At 39.7% G+C, this 23808-nt stretch overlaps 1 protein-coding gene across 3 annotated transcripts in view; it reads right to left on the bottom strand.

Moving 5' to 3' along the window:
- The window catches only part of lrfn5a (leucine rich repeat and fibronectin type III domain containing 5a), a 148570-nt gene that overhangs the window by 112682 nt on the left and 12080 nt on the right, over positions 1-23808 (bottom strand). The window contains exon 2 of one of the 3 annotated variants that reach the window (XM_037746742.1): positions 7281-7337. The exons of the other annotated variants lie outside the window; for them this stretch is intronic. The gene's annotated coding sequence lies outside the window, so the exon portion shown is untranslated. The remainder of the gene's footprint in view (positions 1-7280; positions 7338-23808) is intronic. 3 annotated transcript variants of the gene reach the window in all.

The raw sequence follows: 23808 nt of genomic DNA, 5'->3' as shown, positions 1-23808 counted from the left end.
CGACCCGCCGATTCCCTCTGTCTCATGTTGAAACATCTCAATTATCCCTGCTCACTTGTGTGTTTTCCCCTGTGTATGTGTGTGTGTGTGTGTGCTGACGTTATGGTGGGATCCATTATTATGCCCCTGATTTGTCAAGGAACACAGAGGCAGGGCTCAGTGCCAAGACCAGATCACATGCATGTGTGTGCGCATGCATGCACTCAATGGGAAATTTATTCAGATGTAACCATGGGAATTGTAGAGAGGCAATTTGTTGTGTTTTTATCAGATTCACCCCCTAAATCATGATGAAATTAACTGGCGGGGGCACATTTAATAATTTATCCTAACAAGGGAGGTAACAAATTACATTGGGTGTGAGTGTGATTGCATGTGTGTGCACTCGTGTTTGTGTGTTGGAATTATGAATGAAAGCAGAGCTACTTCACAGTCAGGCCTCAGGCATTCATTGGCACCACTCACTCTCTTCGCTCCGGTATTTCTGATGCTCTCTCAGTCCCATCGGAGTAAAAGATCTATACTGAAAAGCACTATTACACTCTGTGTATCTGTCCTTCACTCTATCTCTGCGTCTTTCTGTCTGTCTCTCTATTGGCGTCATTATAAAATAAATGAAGAGGCTTGCTGGCTAAGTTAACCCGCTGCCATATTCCCATCAGCAAACATTCATACACACACACACACACACACACACACACAGTAGGAGTAGTTAGAGAATTGGCTGTGAAGCTGCTCCCAGCTTGCCCACTGTGAACTGAATTGAGCAATACAAACATCATTTAAACGGTCAGGCTAATGTACGTGTGTGTGTGTGTGTGTGTGTGTGTTAGTCTGTGCTTAATGTCTTTGGAATAGAGACAATTATGACATTGGAGTATTGAGTGTTGCAGATCCAGGAGTATAGAGATGAGAGAGAGAAAATCATAGACATTTTCACTGAGAGAAATGGGGAATAAAGAAAGAGAAGAGTGGTGAAGACAGTTGTTTGGCAAAGACAAGTGAAGCAATCAAACAGCATGTTAGGGACCAACATTTTCTAAAGTAACAACTTCTGACAATTACTGAGATCAACCAGCAGAACTAAACTTCAGCTGCCACCCCACGGTAATAAAGAAATCGGAAAAAAACAGACAAAATCAAATGATTGTTTGATTTGAACTTGTTCAGAATGAATGTGTTCAACCACAAAGTGCCAAAGAAAAGCATTTTGTCTAGTGAGGACGCACATAAGGGAGTGTGGACTGTCAAGGTAAAACCCACCTTTGTGTTTTCCTGGCTTTATCCTTCCTTCAAAGTTACTACAAGCGACTTTTAACTGATTATGGAACAGTCTCATTTGAATACTGATGCGAATATATGACCTACCAACACAGTCTCACAGCAGTTTATGAAATAGTTACAAAATTTAATCTATTTAATTTGTGTACATAGACACAAATTACCCTTTTTTCGTGATGCGTGAACATATTTTTGGTGTGCTTTCCTACGAATGTTCAGCAACACGTGATGCACGTGTCAATTTCTGCTCCAGTCTTTTCAAAATAAAACAACTTAGTTAGGTTTAGGAATAGATCGACTCGGTTAGGCTTAAGCAACACCGCTTTGTAAGGCTTAGAAAAAGATCGCAATTTGGGTTTGATTAACGCCAGAATGAGAGGTTTTCAAAAAGGAGTCTGGCAGCTGCAAATCTTTATGACACGAGGCGGTGGTGCTCATGGAAACACTGCCGCTTTTAGTCCACAGGGGCCGCCAAAACAAACACAAAATGAAAGTTCCTTGTAGTAACTTTAACTGTGGATTAAAATATACACTGCACAAGTTAAAGAAATTGTCAACATTTTGGGAAACACACTTTTACCGTAAGTTAGATGAGAAGATCAATATCAATCTGTGAACGTTACTAGAGCCAACAGGTGATTAGCTTAGCTTAGCTTAGCCTATAGCCTGGAAGCAACGAGGAACAGCTAGCCTAGCTTCTTGGTGACTAGCGTCCAGCTTAACAGTGGTATCAATCTTATCTCCCTCTTGGTAAGAAACCGAGTAAGCAAGTTTCCCAAAATGTCTAACTATTCCTTTAACTCATTGTTTTTTTCTTCCTTGCTGGTAAATGTGCTTTTAACAAAAGTCATCTTGCAGTATTCTGCCAAGAAACATTCCTCTTATTTCGACCATATTTGTGTCGTTCCTGCAGTCCTCCTCTCTCTCCTCCTCCTCTCTCTACACTCTATGTCCCTATTTGTCCTCCTCTCCTCTTCCTGAGTGATGTGGCGTGATGCACACTGTTACAGTTTCTAATTCGACCTCTCCTTTCTCTCCATCCATCCGAACCACCCCATGTGACTATCCCTTCCTCTCCTCTGACACTCCATCCCTTCTTTCAACCTTTCACACTTTTTACAACATGCCTTTCTCGTGTTTCCTCTCCTTTTCACATTCTTATCTCTCCTCTCCTGTGACTTAACAAGCACCTTTTCCTCTCTTTCACACTTTATTTTCTCTCTTTTCAACCTTGTTGTTCTCTGTCCCTTTTCTCCATCCATTCCTCCTCTCAATTACCTTGTCTGGACAGCATCTGGTAGCCTGGCCCGGTGTGTGCATATGTGTGTGTGCGTGTGTGTGTGTGTGTGTGTGTGTGTGTGTGTGTGTGTGTGTGTGTGTGTGTGTGTGTGCGCGTGTGTGTTCTGGTGACCAGGTGTCTGGGCTGTGTTGCACTGGGTTCTTGTCATTCTGGGGGAACAGCTGCTAACAGGTAACAAGTAGCTGGCTTCCCCGCAGGTTTGGAGACAAATTAGAAAACGGTCACATTATTCAGTCAGGACCTTTCCTGTGTCACCATGGGCTCCAGACGAAACAAATGGCCACATGTTGGTGCATGATCACCATCTTATTAAATCAGCTAACTCGGAAAAAGAACATTCACTCCAGTCAAGGATTACAATATACATTTTTTTTTTATTTATTAAAGTTATATCTGAAATATAGTTAGAGGTCTTTAAAATATACCATGACAAATACATAAACAACTTAATCTTATTAGACACCAGAACACAAATTGAATCTAATAGTTAAACTTCTTATCATGGACAATTAGTATGGTGTTGTAAAATTATTTAATGAAAATGTAATCTAATAAGCATATTCAAGATATTAGAAGTGAACAACAGTGTAAGTCATCATCAAACATAAGGCCAGCTGGTTCCACTAACAAGTATTGCCTGTGCTGACAAAGCCTGATAGAGCTTATTCCTCTCTTAGAGTAAACTGACTTCTCAACTGCTATCATCTGTTCCTCCTCAAATGACAGTTTGACTGCTTTCAGCATTTACATGTCAACAGACAAACTGAGGTCATCTCCTTACAGGGATTACACTACAACAAACATTTCAACTCCTTTTAATGTGTACACTCCAACTGCCACTTCAAACCATTTCAGGTCTTATTTCTTCACTGAACTCTTCATGTAACTTTCTCAAACTTCCTCCAAGTTCTTACACAGGGTTTGCGTCAGTGTATTGCAAGCCCGCCAGCTCTAAATTGACGCACCGCCATGCCTAAGCATCGGGGAATTATGTATTTTTTAAGATTTTTTTTTAACTAAAATATGTTATACAAGTAGCAAACTCCTTTAAGGATGATTTTACTGAACTGCTGTCTGTAATTTGTGTTGACTTTGACTGTGTAGTCATTGTTGGTGATTTTAACATCCATGTTGACAACCAACAGGACAGAGGGGCCAAAGAACTGTGTCAGGTTCTTGATAACTATGGAATGAGTCAGCATGTGACAGAGCCCACACACAATAGGGGACACACTTTGAACTTAATCATATCAAAGGGCCTGAACATTTCCAAGGTTGTAGTGATGGATGTTGCTCTGTCTGATCATTCATGTGTATTCTTTGAGAGTACTCTTCCTGTGCACAGAAATGATAAGACAGAGGTAATCACAAAAAGGTATATCACTGAAAATACCAGTGATCAATTTGTTCAGGCTTTCTCTTCCACACCCACCCTCCCCTGGACCTCTGTCAATGAGCTTGTAGATAATTTCAATTCTAAAATGACAAATGTTATTGATACCATTGCACCCACCACGGTGAAGATTGTCTCTGGTAAGAAAAAATCTCCATGGAGAAATACCATGTTGGTAAGAAATGAAAAAAGAGAGTGTCGAAAAGCTGAACGCCAGTGGCGGAAAACAAATCTACAAGTTTATTATGACATCTATAAAGAGAGACTTTGCATTTATAATTCAGAACTGAAAAATGCAAGGCGGTCCTTCTTCTCTGACATCATCACCAAAAACAATAACAATGCACGTGCCCTGTTTGCTACTGTCGACAGGCTAACAAACCCTCCTGTGTCAGTAGCCTCTGAACTTTTATCCTCCAGGGCCTGCAATGAATTTGCTTCCTTTTTTACAGAAAAAATTCACAAAATCAGACAAGCAGTCACTTCCTCCATAGCAGGTACAGGATGTTTGTTTCCCCTGCGTCCACTTAAACCTGGCGCAAATACCATGACACAGTTTTATCCAATAAATCAGACATACCTGGAGGAAATCATACAACATATAAAATCCTCCTCATGCTGCCTTGACATTCTGCCAACAGGCCTTTTCAAAAAAGTATCAGATTGTATGGTCTCAGAGCTTTTACAGATTGTTAATGCATCTCTTGTTTCAGGAGTCTTCCCACAGGCCCTGAAAACTGCTGTCATCAAACCACTCCTCAGAAAGAACAATCTGGACTCATCAGTAGTAAATAATTACAGACCGATATCAAATCTTCCATTCTTGTCTAAAATAATTGAAAAAACAGTTTTTCAAAAATTAAATAGCTTTCTGGCACTAAACAACTCTTTTGATGTCTTCCAGTCAGGTTTTCGACGAAACCACAGCACTGAGACTGCTCTTGTTAAGGTCTTCAATGACATCCGATTGAACACAGACAGTGGTAGAACTACGGTTTTAGTTTTACTGGATCTCAGTGCTGCATTCGACACGGTTGACCATAATATATTACTAGACCGACTGGAAAACTGGGTGGGTATTTCTGGCATAGCACTCAGCTGGTTTAAATCCTACCAAAAAGACAGGGACTTCTTTGTGTCTATAGGTAATTGCAAATCTGAGCTGAACAAAATCACATGCGGAGTTCCCCAAGGCTCCATCTTGGGGCCTCTTTTGTTTAACATCTACATGCTCCCACTGGGTCAGATTTTTGAGAACAACAAAATAAATTACCATAACTATGCAGACGACACACAAATTTACATAACTCTATCACCAGGAGACTACAGTCCAATACAAGCACTGAGTGAGTGCATTGAACAAGTCAATAATTGGATGTGCCAGAATTTTCTTCAGCTGAACAAAGACAAAACTGAGGTCGTAGTTTTTGGAGCCAAAAAAGAAAGATTAAAGGTTAGTGCTCACCTACAATCTGTGATGTTAAAAAGCTCAGACCAAGCCAGAAACCTTGGTGTAGTCATGGACTCAGACCTGAGCTTTAACAGCCATATTAAGACAATTACAAAGACAGCCTTCTATCACCTGAAGAATATAAGAAGAATTAGAGGACTGATGTCTCAGCAGGATTTGGAAAAACTAGTCCATGCATTTATCTTCAGCCGACTTGACTACTGTAACGGCGTCTTTACCGGTCTTCCTAAAAAATCGATCAGACAGCTGCAGCTGATTCAGAACGCTGCTGCTAGAGTCCTCACTAAGACCAAGAAAGTGGATCACATCAGTCCAGTTCTGAAGTCTCTACACTGGCTGCCTGTCTCTCAGAGAATTGATTTCAAAATACTGCTGCTGGTTTACAAAGCACTAAATGGTTTAGGGCCAAAATACATTTCTGATCTTCTGCTGTGTTATGAACCATCCAGACCTCTCAGGTCATCTGGATCAGGTCTGCTTAGTGTCCCCAGAGTCAGAACTAAACATGCAGAAGCAGCATTCAGTTTTTATGCACCAAATATCTGGAACAAGCTCCCAGAAACCTGCAGGACCGCTCCAACTCTCACTTCTTTTAAAACAAAGCTTAAAACGTTCCTGTTTGCGGGTGCCTTTTATTCTGACACTGCACTATAACTTTTACTCTTTTGAGTTTTATGCAATTTTAGCTTCTATCCTAGCTTTTATTTTTAGCTTGTTTTTATTTTCTAATCTTTAATGTTTTAATGTTTTAATGTTTTTATGTTTTTATAACTGTTTTAATTATTTCTTAATGTTCTTTTGCATTTTGTCGCAATGTTCTTGAATGTTTCTGTAAAGCACTTTGAATTGCCCTGTTGTTGAAATGTGCTATACAAATAAAGCTGCCTTGCCTTGCCTTGCCTAAGGAATAACTCTGTGCGTAGGTTGTGTGCTTAACGTTAGCAAGTGTAGGTAGAGTGTATGTGTGTGACAGAGAGTATGAAGTCAGTAGTAACATTATAGCTGTGAACATAGCAGTGCAGTGTGTGTACAGTTTGGACTGACGGTTAATCAATTATACAACTCCTCAAGACCCAAGCCAAGTTCCTGTGCCACCTGCTGATTAAAATGAAGTGGGTTAGCCCTGAAGCAAGTGTCAACTTCGGCTCAGGCTCGCTCGTTTAAGGTGGGCTGACCTCAAAAGGTGGACCACCGCTATTCTCATTTTAGTGACAGACCGCACCTCTGACTTTTGCTTCACCGCTTAATTTCTCTCAGAACTTCCACTTCAACTGACACTTCTACACTTATCTTAACACATACAATTTCAACTCCTTTCCCTTCAAATTAAACTTCTTACAGCACTTCCATTTTAACTGGCATTTCCACTTCTTTCAGTAATTGTATTGACACTTCAGCTACAACTTTAACTGCTTCAGTATTTCAGCCATTTCAACTGCAAAGTTTCAGAAGCAAGCTCAAGTAACTTTTTTTCTGAAGATCTACCGCTTCATAGTTATAACACTAAGAAATGATTTCTAAAATAAGTTGCTTTTTTTCCTCACATGGTGATTAAGTGTGACGTATGAGGCAGAAGCGTAATGTTTCACCCTGACTGAGTTAACTGAATTTGATGAAGAAAAGATTTAAAAAGCTAATGTGAAAACCGCTTTGGATTTGTGTCCATTATAGTTCCGAACAAGCTGATCGCTCCTGTGGAATTTCCCAACCCATCATCACGATAAATATAAACCTCTTTCTGTCACTTGATACCACACTTCCGTTTTGTGTCAGCCCAGCAAGAAGTAGGTTTAATGTAACAAGGGACAGACATGGCATAAGTGAATGCAAATTACCTCATTGTAGTACTGTCGGGTCCCACCTTCCCGAGCGACTGTCTGCCAGCTGTGGAGCTGATGATTGAGGGATGAAATGGAGGAAGAAGATTAGGAAACCTGATAATAAACTTCTTACAGGGTCTTTTAAAGCCTCTTAGGCCCTTTCACTCTCACTCTCACTTTACCTCCCTGCCTTTCTCTCTCTCTTCTTCTGAACTATTGAATAAATGATGAAATTCAATCTGGCTCTGCAATCACTCTAGTATTTTGTTTCCCTTCCTTTTCCAGCCTGTGTTACTGTCTCTCATTCTTATCTCTGCAATTGAATAAAGGATGAGATTGCAAAGTTTTCCCTGCAGTTGTTTGTCCTGTAATCTCTTTTATCTCATTAATTTGTCTCTGTCTTCCTCCTGGTAATTTCTACAAATAGTACTACAGAACTACTGTTTCTTTTCGAATTCCTTTCATAGCCTGGGTAAAACACACCATGTTTACTTGAATAAAGGTTCAACTTGCACAATAAGATGATAGAACTTCAGCTTCTCTTTAGTTTAAACTTTCAAAAATCAGCATAGCTACACTATCAATTCAAAAGCATTCAGTAATAGAAAGGCAAGGTCAAGAACCCTGAAAAAAGCACTTTCAAAAACACAAACATTTTTTGTGTGTATCTGACGAAGTACACAACACGAGCAAAGGCACTATACATTCATACGCACAAAACTGCCGCCAAAAAGAGACAGTTTACAGATCATATTACTTCTTGGCAAATTTAGTTTACTAATTACTCAATAGCAAAAGTAATTTGTTAAATTATTTTAGTTAATCAGCCCAGCTCCATCAAAAAGTGCCTTTAAAAAACTCCAAATCCTCCACACCCATATGTCACATCTTCTATATTTTACGTGTAGAAACAAATTACAAGACATTGTGGTTTAACAAGCAGCCAGCCTGCGGTTTGGACGTATTTACTGACCATCAACAGCTAGCTTAAAGACTCAAAACAAGCCAGGTGATTCCTGAATGTAGGCTTAGTAGTGGCTGAAAGTCACTTGAAAGTCCTGTATTTGTTGGACCCATCCACCTCACCTCCCACTAACCACAAGCAGTCTTTCTCACTTTTTGTTTTACATCACTAGCTCTGAGTGTAGCATATTTACGCGAATGCATTCACATTCAGGGTTTCCGCCAGAGTATTGTAAGGCTGGCGGTCCCCCAGGCCTAAATTGACTCCCTGCTGGGCCTAAGCACCAATGAATTATGTATTTTTAAGATGTCCTTAAACTAAAATGTGTTATACAAGTAGCAAATTCCTTCACGGAATAACTCAGTGCGTAGGTTGTGTGCTTAACATTAGTGAGATTAAGATATATTTATATGAAGAGTATGAAGATAACAGTATGTGAGTGTAAACAGTTTAGGCTGTTGGTGAGGAAAAGCTACAACTCCTCAAGATACAAACCAAGTTCTTGTGTCTTGCTTACCACAGTCTGTTTACTGAAGGCTTCAGCTTAGGCTCGCTTAAGGTGGCTTGTTAAGGTGGACCAGCACTATTCTCATCATGACAAGCCGCTCCTCTGAGTTTTGCCCCCGCCACCGCCAGTCCTAACAACTTTTCTGGCGGAAATGCTGACATTGCAGTCAATACAGACTACAAGGCGTACAAAGGCTAAAAGCAAAAACGGCGTTCTTATTGCACACGAAATGACTTGCAATCGCCATTTATATGCCATTTAGTGTGACTGGGTAGATGCTTCAATACAGGTAGTGTACAATGCATTTGTACAGATGATATACTGGTGAATGCACCAGTGGTGGAACAACTATTCAGATCATTTACTCAAGTAAAAGTAGCAATAACACACTGGTACTTAAATTAATGCACTTAGTTACTGACTGCCACTATTATATGTTCTAAAGTGCCAAGTCAATCCCTTTACAGAACCACCGCAGCACTACAATAAAGACTACCACAGCTGTTTGCAGCTGATAAAGAGCCTGACTTTTCTAGTTACTAGCTTCCTCATATTAGATAAAGCATCTGGATTGTCTGCTGTTACTGAAGTAATATAGCATCACCGCATTACTAGTAGCATACAAAAGAGGTGCCGCTTGGATCTGATAAAGCGTATCTGGGTGGAAAGCAGATACTGCAGCTAAGCCGCTGCTGGTTGTGGATTTTCACAGGATAAACACTTCCCTTCAGGTAACAAAAACACCCCTCAAGTCAGTAAAAGACCCTGATTTCCAAAGCATCTGGCTGTCTACAGATAAGTAATGCCATGTATTTTGACGGTGCAGGAGTTGTTTTTATTTATTCATTTTGGTCTATTAAATATTTTTACACCCTGTGGATTTTTAGACATGGTTTAGTAGATGATGGCATGCTGGGTTCTTTTATCTCAAATCTCTTGAGGACCTTCACTGTCACCGCTGCTGCTAATGCAATATCATACCCTACTGTCCTTGTCAATCCATCTGTCTGTCTCTTTCTTTGTATCACCCATGCTCCATCTCTCTCTCCTTTTCTCCCTCTATGTCTCTCTCTCATTCCCTCTCTGTCCTCTTATCTGATGGAGTGAATAATTCATGTCTATTCTTCAAGGAGGCTCTTTGTTCTCCCCCCTAGTGTTTTCTTTTAAAGCACTTGGGGTAGTGTGTGTGCAGCATTTGTGTGCTTGAATGAAGTTAAACTCATTCCAGATTCTTCCACTTTCACTCTTTTTACACGCAAATTCACGCTCTCTCTCACACACACACACACACACACACACACACACATGCACACATGCACAAAAACAGAGACACGGGGCAACCGACACAGTCACGCCATATTTCCGAAAAAACAACCTCATGTTCCTGCATCAAGTTTTTTTTTGTTCTCTGTGTACAGACGTCTGTCAGAGAAGAGACAAAAATGTGTTTTCTGCATGCTAGTAAATATTTGTGTGTGTGTGTAAAGTCTGTAAATATGTGACTTTTGGTGTTTAGCATTTTGTATAGCATGTCTAGGAGAGTGTGTGGTGTATCTGAGTAAATGTGTGTTATCGCTATGCATGTGAAAGACCACCTCAAATTACCATTTTTATCAGCATTCACCGCAACACTTGAAAACAATGCCGCGTGTGTATGAGAGTGTATTATTGTAGATGAGAGATCATTATAGTTTGGCACTTCCTAAACCGCCTGTCCGGAATACTGATATATTCAGTCTTTCTCTCTCTCCCTCACACAGACACACCTTTTATATTCATAAGATTAACTGGAGTGAGAAAGAATAAGCTTACTACTAGTATTGAATATATTAATTACTTCAGAGGTAATGTTATTGTCTTACAGTGTGTGTCTTGGATGCCGATTTTAAGAATAATTGTCCCTTTAGAGTAGGGCTGTAACGGTTTTTGTATTCGTGAATCATACCGAATTGTCACGGTACGGAGGTCACGGTCCGGTGCATGTAGCCACACGCAAACTACATTATGTAAATTGATGCATGTAATGTTGAACCAAAGTTCACAAGCAGAAGTTCAGCCCGAGGAGTTTTTAGCAGTACATGTGCCAAGGTTAGCACAACAAGGTAGGTAAATGGCTAAGGTAAATGGCATTTATATAACGCCTTTTCTAGTCTTCTGACAACTCAAGGTGCTTTACACTACAAGTCAGCATTCACCCATTTACACAAACATTCATACACTGATGGCAGAGGCTGCCATGCAAGGTGCCAACCTGCCCATCAGGATCTAATCTACATACTCATTCAAACACTGATGGAACAGCCTTCGGCAACAATTTGGGGTTGAGTATCTTGCCCAAGGATACTTTGAGTCACTCACACATTGGCAAGCGCAAATGAAATGGTCAGCTACAACAGCACAACAGCAACTGAAACCAAAATTTACAGAGGGAAAAATTCTACTTCAGTCCCCAGCAGGAGGATGTTGTCTATCTCTGACATTCGCACTACTGTCTGTTCAAAATGTACTAAATAAAATGAAGAAAAATGTATCCTTTGTTTGTTTTTTTTCCCGCTGTATCAAACTTGCACCGAAACTTAATTTCTGTATACTGTTACACCCCAACTTTAAAGATATATTGAAGTTCTAATCCTCAAGATATCAGTTCTATATCACCTATAGAACATATGTATTAATGTAAAGCTAACAACATTGTCCCGAACATGCATGTGTTGTTTCCTGTAAATCCCATGTGCATGTGCAAGTCATTTGAAACAAGCACCAGAATGGCGAACTCCACAATTCCAATACAACAACATATAGAAAGGTAACAAATCACTGTACATTTCAGGGTTATAGTAGAATAAATACCAACCATAAGTAGTAGCATTATATTAAATATGATGGAAATATTAAGGATTATGACTTCAAGTATTGGAGTGTTGTTGCTTGATTGACAGTTATGTCAGCCTATCAGCCGTGGTGGTTGGTCTGAGCTTGTCCCACCTCGGCTCCATCCAGGATTTCTTCCCTTTGATGAAATTTGGCTTTCATGTTAAGATCTATTTAACTTTAATATAATTCACATTCGCATCTGTGGCTCTTTGTATTATGTTGCATCGCTCAAGGCGTGCTCCTATGGGAGCAGAGGGCCTCCGGGGGCCTTGCAGAGTAACTACACTTGAGGGCCCAGGTTCACACTTCAAAGTGAGGGGTGATTTTGTCTTATTGCTAATTAATGATATGCATGTCTGAGTGATATCTCACCTGCCAACATTGCTTCTTGCTATTTTCATACACATTTATCATCCTAATTATCATCATGTTTGTCATTTCTTATGTCACCAAGGACAAACACAAAGGCAACCGATCCAAGAGTAAACACATCACAGACGGAACCATGTCAGCCACATTGGATGAAAATCAGAGAAAATTAAATATAGACCCAAATTCCCCTTTGATATCGTCATGATAGGCAGAACTGGTCAAGGTCCAAAATTACAGGCCACAACAAGAGGAATGAAACATAACAGCAACCGCGAGTGTCTCCATGCTCATGTTAAATTGATTTCAGATCAAGTTGGATAATTTATACAGCAGCTAGCAACTGCAGAGGCATTTCTAACAGTTCTACTGAACTAACACTAGCTTTATCAAGGAAACTGTCAAGCAGGCAATTAGTGGTGTTAACAAAGAAATTAAGAATTCCGCCTAGTTGGTTTGACAGCGTCACACGTTATGCCAACACGGTGGCTCGACGCCATCATTATATCCAAAGACAAGTTGAGTTTGTTTCTGTCTCCATCTGCCTCTCTGTCTTGCAGCCACCGTTTCCCAAGTATGATGTGCATCCAATAAGGACGCCATATGACTAAAGCGAATGCAGTACTCCACATATGGAGCTCGCCAAGCATACCGCGGCACTCATCAAGTGTCCTCGTCCACCACACAAAAGGTTGAGTTAATTTCTGTACGGCTGATTGGAATCACAGCCACTCCACCCGTCTGCGGCCCGTAGGCAAAATGAATATTCATACCAGTTTAGACCCTGGTCATGAATATTTATAGTGGTTAACACCACATATGCAAATGAGCCAGCCAACCCAGATGGCTTCAGATCACGACATAATGATCACACACACACACACACACACACGCACAAACACACTCGTGAAGAAACACACATACTGTGAAGGCTTTCTTTCTAAAGGCAGAGACAACGTCTCACATATCAGAAAGACAAATCAGAGACAGGAAAGAGATTAGAAATGGGCGCAGAATTTAGCTGCCAAAAGGATTTAAGTGGGTAAAGATATTGACACCAACAGAAAGTGACACTATATAGACAAGTTTACTCGACAAACACTCACATGTTGATGCGCCAGGAAAGGAAAGGAATCAGAAAGTAAATACAGAGTTTTAAATGTAATCCATTCACATTTAACAAAGCCTGGTGTCGGTACTCAACAGTGGCTTATTGCAAGATTAAAGCTGGTCCTCGAGGATTGCTGCCACTGTTATGTTGCCAATATCTCTCCCGGGTTCCTGAAGTACAAGGTCGGCTGATAAAAACGATCAGATTAAAGAAGATTACTGCCATATAAACAGGGTAGATTAATGATAGTGCTGCCTACAAAATGCTGACATTGTCCTGGAATTGAAACCGGGTCAGTATTGTAAGAGTTTGAGCTGGAGTAAGACACTGTACCACTGTAATACTGAACACAAATCTGTAAGAGAATGATGTGATATTTTAAACACACAGAGCAACCTTTGCTTGGATTAGGGCGGGAGAATATGGCGATACATATCGTCAAAATTATATAAAAATGTATATTGTATATATACTTTTATATATTGTTTCTATCGCAATATAGGTTAGGCCTATACTTATTTATTTTTTCTCTATACTTCACTTAAAACTGTTATGATCATTTTGCACTCAAGTTCTTAAAATAAGAAAACACTTTTCATTTGATAAATATTGAATTCCCTCAGGAATACAAATACATAGAATAAACAAAATAGACTTTACCATGTGGGTGTTTCATATATATATTTATTTATTAATTACCAGAAAACATGCTACATTGTGATATTTATCATTATTGAAATATGAAATGACCTAAAGTATATCGGGATATATATTTTGGCCATATCACCCAGCCCTACCTTGGATGTCTTTCTCATGCTGCCTGCATACCTGTTTGCATAGGCAAAGATGTGAAAGGCTCATCACAATATGCAAAATAATTTGGAGTAACAAGACCAGGAGTCTACAGCCATGCTAGCTGCTCTGTGAGGTTGTACCAGGCGGCAACCTCAGGCTCTGAAAAGTGAAGCCAATGCGGAAGTGCCTTAAACTTGCATTCTTTCTGATAGCCAGCAGGGGGCGACTCCTCTGGTTGCAAAAAAAAATCAGATTGTATAGAAGTCTATGAGAAAATGATCCTATTTCTCTCTTGATTTATTACCTCAGTAAACATTGTAAACATGAGTTTATGGTCTCAACCGCTAGTTTCAAGTCTTCTTCAATACAGCATGATGCTCATTTAGTAAATTTATGGTCTCATTTAGAGTCAAATAGACCATAAAGCAGGGTATGCTTTAGGGCGTGGCTACTTTGTGATTGACAGGTTGCTACCACGGCGTTGTGCAGTCATTCACCTTTTGTTTTCAGTTCATGCAGGTTAAATGTAACATTTTGGCCGCCCAAAAAATATATTATTCAGCATTCGGTTGTACTTAGCTCCACCCCCTTGTGTCACTTCTGGTTGCCAAAAAAAACAAGATGGCGACGGCCAAAATGCTCAACTCCAGGCTTCAAAACAGTGATCCACAAACCAATAGGTGACGTCACGGTGACTTTGTCCACTTCTCATATACAGTCTATGGGTTGTACCTAGCATGCTGGAGTTCGGCAGGTATCATTTTTAATCATGTTCACAACTTAGTTTAGTGTGTTAGCGTGCAAAGGTTTTCTAAATGTGACAGCTAACATAATCTTTAGACCTAATCCAACTTGTATTTAAGTTGACACCAGGCATATTTGAGCATTTTCCTTTCCTTTCTATTTGATCCTTATGATCATACACACTCTTTCCTCTCACCACCCGCCCACACACCCAATCACCCACAGGAACTAACCCTGCCTGGATACTGTAAGCACAATCAGATACTTCCTTTGAGCCAAAGCCTTGCTAACGAGCTTATCGCACCACATACTGCGCGTGTGTGTGTACGTGTGGTCTTGTGCACGCCTGTTAACGTGTTACAAATGACACGTCTAATACGACCAAGCACACACACACACACCCACGCACACACACAGAGCTGTACTTGTGTTCTGATGCAGGATTAAGGCCAACTAGCCTGTTGTCTATAAGCTCGACATCACCTGAGATCACACATTGTGTTACGGTCAGTTCTCAGCACTTGCGATTGCATGCCTCAATGTTAATATGCTGTTGTATCAGGTAGCTAATTATGCTACCTAGCATGACAGAATGCATTTTTATGATACACATTGCTAGCCTTGAAAGTATAGCAATGTTGTTTTTCTAGCACAAATCCAGTGAAATGCACTTTAAATACGGCAAATTTAATCTGAAATGCTCAAGTAAGTTTTGCCGTGATGTTGCCTGACGAAACCAGCTGCAGTAGCGTCAGATTTGTTGCACTGTGCAGTCAGAATGAGGTCATGCTGAGCGACAAAGCTCAACTGGGTCACAGGCTGTGACTCACTGCATGTTGCAATATACCTGGACTCAGTAAAACCCACACCTAGCAATAAGGCATCAGCACAGAGCTCTCCCTGACATGGTCTGATGTGCATTTATTATTGCCAAGCAATTTCTTTAAAACTGTAACTGCTGGTGAGTTGACCCAGTATATAGAGCTATAAAAAATACACTGCTAATCTTTAACTGAATCTTGGTGGTTTCTAACACAATTTATTTGTGATGGCCTAGACTCTTATGAACTAAATGTCCCTTCAATGGATGATGTGCTTTTACGGGTTGAATATTACAAAGACGGGCTAGTGCCCATTCCTCGGGATTAACCTCCCTGCTGAGATCAGACAGTCTGACTCTGCTGAGGCCTTTGAATCCAAACATACAACTAATCTTTTCATCTAAACTGTCAGTAGGTTGCTTATTCTTTGATTACTTCAGGTTTTGTACCACCACCTTCTGGCGAGTTGTCTCAGTCTCAATTAATCTATAAGTACTTATGTTCCATGTTTGTCCTGTTGACGAGAATACTGAAAAATTGATTTTCAAATGTCACGTCTGCTCCAAGTCTTGTATATTCATTCATGTGCTACGAAAAGCCCCAGCAGGGAAAGTCAGCGAGAGAAGATAAGATGAGTTAGACTCATGCTGGGATTTGTCACACACAGGCCTTAAACAGTAACTTTACAATAGGCTGTAAATCAGTTCTCTACTCCCCACTCTTTTTTAAAGAGGACCAATTTTGCTTTTGTGTCTTTTCCCTTTCCTTTAGTGAATTATATAGTTTGTTTTACAAAGCCCGAAGTCCACGCAAAAGGGAGTTACTCTCCCCCACAGAAACACTGCTCCTGAACTGCCTGAAATGCCTTGCTTGAAGTCCTGCCTTTTTCTTCTGTAACATGGTGATGTCACTAAGTAAGACATTTGCATAATACCTAGCCTACTACTTAGTTTGGCACGCCCTCAAACAAAGCTTGTTAGAGCGGAGTTCAAAGAGTTTGATTCGGTTGACTAATCACAACAGTCAGTGGTTTTCAAAGTGGGATCCAGGGGATCCCCAGGGGTCCTTGGGGGGGTTCCAGTGGGTCCCCAGCAAATAGGGGAATCTTTTTATTGTCACTCTAATTCCATCCATAAGTAACACAGTGACAGAATATATGACTATTTTGTCATGGGTTTCATAAATATTCTGTAATAAGACATCTAAAAGTAAAACAAATCCTATCAGATGGGGGACCCTGGGGCAAAATCTTATCAAGTGGAGGTCCATGGTCTAATTTGTGTCATTTTAGGGGTCCTTGACGTGAAAACGTTTGGGAACCACTGCTTTTAACACCCAGGCAAATAATATTTTCTGCTCTCTAAACTAGTGGTGATTACATGCTCTTTCTTTGCGCAGTCGTAATGTAGTATTGTACTATGGTGTAACTCATATTGGTCTGTTTACACCTGACCACACCCAGCTGTGACCAATGGTGAGGTCATAGGTGTAAAAGAGTTATTAACTTCAACCCATAGAGGTCAATGCCTTTCCTCCATCAAACATATTTTGCAGTGTTGCTGAGAAACGATCATCAGCCTTACAATAAAGCAGTAATGTTACACATCATCAACCATATCCGGGAAACGGTTATGTACTGCATATACGGTATGTCCACATATTATGTGTACATATATCGGTTGGATGTCTCACTATGCCTAGTCCATCTCTTCTAGATGTGCCGACCAGGTGCTGGTAAATGGTTGAGTCATGCTTTCGCTTTAGTTCTCAGAGGGCAGCTGCGGTAATGTTGTACATCCTTTTATCGGCCCACTTGCTGAGTTTTTGTGTGTGTGTGTGTGCAGATACTTGCCTACATAAGTACCGTAGGTATTTGGCGTGCATGCTGTATTTGGTACCTGCAGTCTGTGGGAGCTCACAGAGAAGCTCTCGCAGTGTGTTTAAGAGTGTTTATGTTTTATGAATCCACACTCTGCTACTCTCTGCATCTTATCCATTAATCATGGCGCATTCATCCGCTTCTGCACAGAAACGTGTACAGTACACTGCAGATACTGTTGGATAAGCAGATTTTAAGTCTTGATATCAGGCTTAAAGGGACACCCCGCTGATTTTCAACCTGAACTCCATCGTTCTAAGACTTGAACATCCGTATCTATGATCGCCCCCCTTTTGTCATTCGGTCCGCCTGAACTACCCGTTGTATTTACTTCTTTGTTGTTAGCACTCCAGTCGAATGAGACATTTTGTTTGCAGAGTAGGGGAGGCTAATGCAGCTCAAACACAATGGTTGGTACTTACAGTATATAGAGCATATGGACAAAAGCAAATATAACTTACATTTAACAACTGACTTTGAAAATGACAGCTCATTAGCAGGGACGAACAGCCTCTAAGGGTAGAGGCAGGCACACACACACATACACAAACACACACACACACTCACAAACACACACGCACACACAGACGGTTCCATTAGCGTACCCCATTGAATCATATAAGACAAAACAGAGAATCTGGTGTTTTGTATTAATTTGAATAAACACATTTAGGGAAAATATTTCATTAGATTGATAAAATACAATAAATAAGTTAACAATTTATCACAGTTACATTGTTCACATGACATTATAAACCTCAGTTTACCCAAGCACACCCAGGTTAAAATAGGGTAACAATTTTAAATAACAGATTTCACTGAAACTTCCCCGGGTTATTACTTGCATTTAGTCAATTATTTTTTGTATTACAAGTTCTCTGAAATTTTAGGTTTAAATATGTAAATGAGGCATTATCATATTAAATATGTGCTATATATATATATATAGTCTGAGAAAAATGACATTTTCAGAAAAAAAAAGATATGTATTGTAAAATTACATGTATTCTACAAAACACTACAGGTGAATAGGGTAAAAATCGTTAACTAAGATAGCACCACCATGCAACTTCCCCAGTTGATTACTTACATCGTTTTTTGTATTACAAGTTTCATGAAAATGTAATATTTTAACATGTACAGTATATTATATGTAATAATGCTAACTTTTGGTGAATTTAGGAGAAATCTACAGACGCTAATAGACAAAGTAGTAAAATAAAAACCTAAATGTGTATTTTGGATGTTTTCTTTCCACTAGTCTGAAAGAAGATATTTTATGAAATCAAAATAGCCCAAAATCTCAAACAAATGCATGAAAAACAATATTTTTGCCTGGGGTGTCAAGCCTTAAGGACTAATAACAATGACAGGTGATTCATTCTAATTTGTCGTCCCCTGCTTTTTACTACTATTGTTGGCATTCTACCGATAAAGGACTTTTTCATTATAATCAGCTCATAAAACCAAATGGTCTTTCTTATTGCATGCCACCAACCTAGTTTAGTCCCCTTGGCCGACTGCTCTTTATTTAACATACACGTGGCACACTCCATTCTTAATTTGAAGTGTCGGTGGTCTTTTCATAGTTGAATACAATTTGTAATTCAATTATTGTGTTTGTTTATTCAAAAAAGGAAAAAAAAAAAACACCACAGGGTACCTTTAATTCTTAATTTTCAAATGCACACAGTCTGAAATGCATTTTATTTCATCTATACTGCAACCTACTTCAAACAATAATCATCGGCTTAAATGGATTTAATGGACCAACGTAGTCTAATCTATAACCAGGTCAAAGCTCAAACGCATACTGTAAACCGCATGAAGCAAATTAATGTATCCGTTGTTATCTGGTCATCAAGGACTGAGGGATTAAACATGGATGGATTACGGAACAGGCCTAGGGAGAACCTTAACACAGCCTGTGATATGTGATACAGTATATGCCTACGTGATATGACTAATAACAGTTCTTGAGTCAAATTGCTTCTCAAAAACGTCTTTACTTTGAAGACATCACACCATCGTGATGTCTTTGTGTGTCTGAGGGGGTGATGGGTAGAACCGTGGGCCTCTGAGGCCTCTCACCTCATAGGGCTTGACAGTAATAGCGCCACAAAAAATAGGATTTCCAAAGAAACCATTGCCACCAGGATCATTACATTCAAGTTGCTTCAAGTGCAGGCCTTTGAGACTCAATGCCTGGATGAAAGTACTTCATCTTTGGACCTATCCAAAGTCTTTTTTCTTTCACTTGCTGATCTAATTCATCCCAAAACAAACAGCTCAATTTCACTCCCATTCAATCTGCCCAAATTGTGCTTGTTTTTATTAAGACATAATTAACTGGGCTCAATATTATAAGAGTATCCTCTAGATTTCCTGAATTTACTGGCAGCTGCCTCAAACCGTACCAATATCCTTCGGCCAAAAACTATCAAGCCATCAGATTTTGGAGTGTTTGTTGGTGAGTAGCAGCTTGCTGAGCTCAGGTTAGTGCCAAGTAGAAAGGATAAAAAAAATTAAATAAAATACTGCCAACAGCTAGGATTCTGTGGCTGCTTTTTATAGTAGTTGGTGTAAAAGCTAGCTAAGTGGGATGCAGTGATTTGGAAGTGATCACTGCTTGTAGAGCAGATGGCTAAACATTAACTAGCCAGAGTGAGGAGCCTACTGTAAAATGTATGTAAAAGCAAAGACACCATAAAACAGTGATAAAACAAAGGGGTCCCTTGACCTCTGACCTCAAGATATGTGAATGCAAATGGGTTCTATTGGTACCCACAAGTCTCCCTTTTACAGGCATGCCCATTTTATGATAATCACATGCAGTTTGGGGCAAGTCATAATCAAGTCAGCACACTAACACACTGACAGCTGTTGTTGACTGTTGGGCTTGAGTTTGTCATGTTATGATTTGAGCATAATTGTTATGCTAAATGCAGTACCTGTGAGTGTTTCTGGACAATAGTTGTAATTGGTTGTGTTGTTAATTGATTTCCAGTAATAAATATATACATATATTTGCATAAAGCAAGCATATTTGTCCAACCCCATGTTGATAAGAGAATAAAATACTTGACAAATCTCCCTTTAAGGTACATTTTTACCAGATAAAAACTGTTTTGCGAATAATCGCAATTAAATATTTGAAATGATTGACAGCCCTAAACATAAGTCATAATAGTAATTTTAAATGTCAGCAAATGATCGTTTCCAAGAAAGAAAAACAATTTAACAACTCCCAGGTGATTGTAACAGTAAACACGGAGGGTGTCATGGCTTTGTTGACATTGAACTTTGCAGAGAAAGATCAGATAGTACTGAAATATGACTCGTCCATCAGTTTGAGAATGAAAAGAAATGGTGAAAGTGAGGCTTATAATCATGTCACAGCACTCACTAGGAAGAAAAATAAATAAAATCCACCAAGAACAGAACTATTCCAGTTATCAATATAATGATCGACGGTTGATCAGTATGTGTATTGATGAACAGCTATGACATAAAAGCTGAAAACCACAAATCAAAGACACAAAGACCCTGATCAATCATGTCTGCAAGCCACAAAAAAAAAAAATCTTAGCTTCTTATTTAGTTGTACAAACGTGAATAACGAGAAATCCATTCTGGGATGTATGTCCTTATTAACATACAGTATCCTAGCTGCTAATATGCCTGAGAGTCACTTTAGTTTTGACGTATGGTGAGTTTAATGAGACACACATACATGGAGGGTAGTGTGAACGCATATAGAAGTGAAATAAAAGGTTCCCCCATCACAGAAAGTCCCACCCTGTTAGTGGTTTTAATTGAACCCCACAATAATTGACTAAAGAAACGCCACACGTCATCAATGTTACATCCTCAGTTTGGATCATTAGACTCAAAGTCTGTCTGAGTAAATAAGGTCCACTGAATAGCAGCCCGTACAGTGTTGAACCAGAAAATGTACCCATAGCTAGCGCCTGCTGTGTAGCGTTAATCTGTGTGTGAACAGATGGCATGCGCTAACAAGCTAGGCTAAATGTAGCTACTGTTGGCATGGACCAAGACTGATCTCTGACTTCCTGATCCCTAGCCTCTTAATTAAATGCACCGTTTAATCTAGTCAGTTTTCAGGCCCTCTGCTGCTCCAAAAAACACCGGCGTTCATCACTGATGACCTGCTCGTCCTGGCGATTAGATCATCACACGGTTGAACCAATTACATTGACAGAAAGCCGCCGATTTACAGGCAGTGTTTGTTAAGAAATTATCCTCATCCTGACCAATGATTGTATTGTTGTTGATGATGACTATCAATAATATAGAATCTTGTCAAAACTGATAATTCTTATGAAGATGGTAAAAAATCCATAATGATAAAAGTGCCTCTACAAGAACCGATGTTGGACAGTGCCATGGTGATATTGATGGACCAATAACTTAGGATATACAGGTGCATAAAACAAGGATACATACTTTATATGGACGTTTACACAAAATATCATAAGACATACAGTGAGAACCGCCAGAGATCCATATATCTTGTTGAGGTGGCTAAAATCCTGTATACATCCTGGGGTTATACTGAGCCTCTTTGTATTCAACTACTACAAGACTTTACAGCACTTGATGTTTGGACTGAAATTGCACGTGTCTCACTCACAGATTATCCTTCAGCATTTACAGCAATGTAGCACCACAATTCTGAAATTATCCCTAGGGCAGGTCAATCACTTGCCACAGCAAAAAGCGCTGGGTATCATTCCCACTGTGTAAAACAGCTCATGTCACTAACTTAAATAGTGTCAACCAGAGGTGGTGGGATTCATTATAAGGAGTGTAACTACTTCACAATTTGATGTGTGTCTGGATTCGATGCATTTAAAAAAAAAAAAAAAAAGAGGCACAAAAGAAAGGAATGGCTTACTTTTATCTTGACTTAGGTCTGCTGTAATACATAGTAAACTGCTAGTTTGAGAATGTGTATGAAATGAAGAGCCTTAGATAGATAATCAATAGAATGTATTGTTACATCCTGAGTCAGTTGGCAACTTGACTGACATGAAGTTAGCGAAGTCTCAAAATGTCCTTCAACCACTCTCATTGCAAAGTGATCTACATATATTGCATTTATAGCTATAGTACAGATATAATTAAATTAGCTGTGGAAAATGTTGCCAGTCAGTGATTGCACAGAGCTGTCTGTGATATCGAACTGGAATCACCGGTAACGGCTGCATACTGACTTATCCCTGGTCCTGAAATGTCTAGAAGCTATAGTTATAGATATAGCTGCATGGTGTAGCTGTCCATGGTCCTGAAATGTCTACTTCAAGCTGTGCCTGCATACTGTAGCTGTCCATGGTCCTGAACTGTTTACCTCAAGCTGTAACTAAACAATGGGGCTGCCTGTGGTCCTGAAATATTAACCCCAAGCTGTAACTGCATAGTGTAGCTGTCCCTGGTCCTGAAATGTCTTCTTCAAACTGTAGCTGCATGATGTAGCTGTCCATTGAGCTGAAATGCTTACTTCAAGCTGTAACTGCATGGTGTAGCTGTCCATGGTCCTGAAATGTCTACTTCAAGCTGTAGCTGCATGGTGTAGCTATCCATGGGGCTGAAATGTTTACTTCAAGCTGTAGCTGCATGGTGTAGCTGTCTATGGTGCTGAACTGTCTACTTCAAGCTGTAGCTGTCCATGGTGCTGTAATGTTTACTTCAAGCTGTAACTGCACAGCATAGCTGTCCATGGGCCTGAAATATCTCCACTAAATGTACACATACAAAATATATATGGAGTGATACAGTGCAGTGAGATGATATAACAGCAAGTGTTGTTTTGGCTTTGTTCTTCAGCGCATCAGGTTGGAAATGTAACAATGCCTGTGAGGTTAAAGTGCTGACTCGTAGGTTTAATTTGAGGGTGTTTACATTCATATCTGATGAACAGTCTAGAAACTCTAGCCCTTTTTATACATGGTCCCCCATGCGCTAAAACATGTCCCCCAAGGGCTCTGAGTCCTTCACGGTTCACTCATTGTGGATGTGAACAAAGCCAAACACACTTGACAAGAGAAAAATATATTCTTTCAATTGTCTGCACATTTCCATTATCTTCTTTTGATACAATTGTGTGTTATCACTAATCTAATCTATAGGCTTTTCTCTACTGCTGCAGTGACCCATTTCCTATGGGAGCCTTTAAGTTTCCTCATTTACTGTCCTAAATCTCTATATCCTGTGAATGGAGTCCTATATCTAGACTAATGTCGGCATGGGAAATCTATATGTATTGTGTTTAATGATATTATTTAAAATTTAAAAGATCCACCGTCTAATGTTACTCTTTTTTCATTGTCCTAATGCTCCTGCTCCACTATTACAACCACAGCTGCAAGGCTTGAGGAGGCAGGGGTGGTCTTTCTTGTTTTTATCCCTTATTTAACCTGACAAGTTGAGAATACACTGTTATTTATGGAAATGCCCA

The sequence above is a fragment of the Sebastes umbrosus genome, chromosome 16 (assembly GCF_015220745.1).
Source record: "Sebastes umbrosus isolate fSebUmb1 chromosome 16, fSebUmb1.pri, whole genome shotgun sequence".
Taxonomy (NCBI): domain Eukaryota; kingdom Metazoa; phylum Chordata; class Actinopteri; order Perciformes; family Sebastidae; genus Sebastes; species Sebastes umbrosus.
This window is presented reverse-complemented; position numbering and strand designations above follow the sequence as displayed.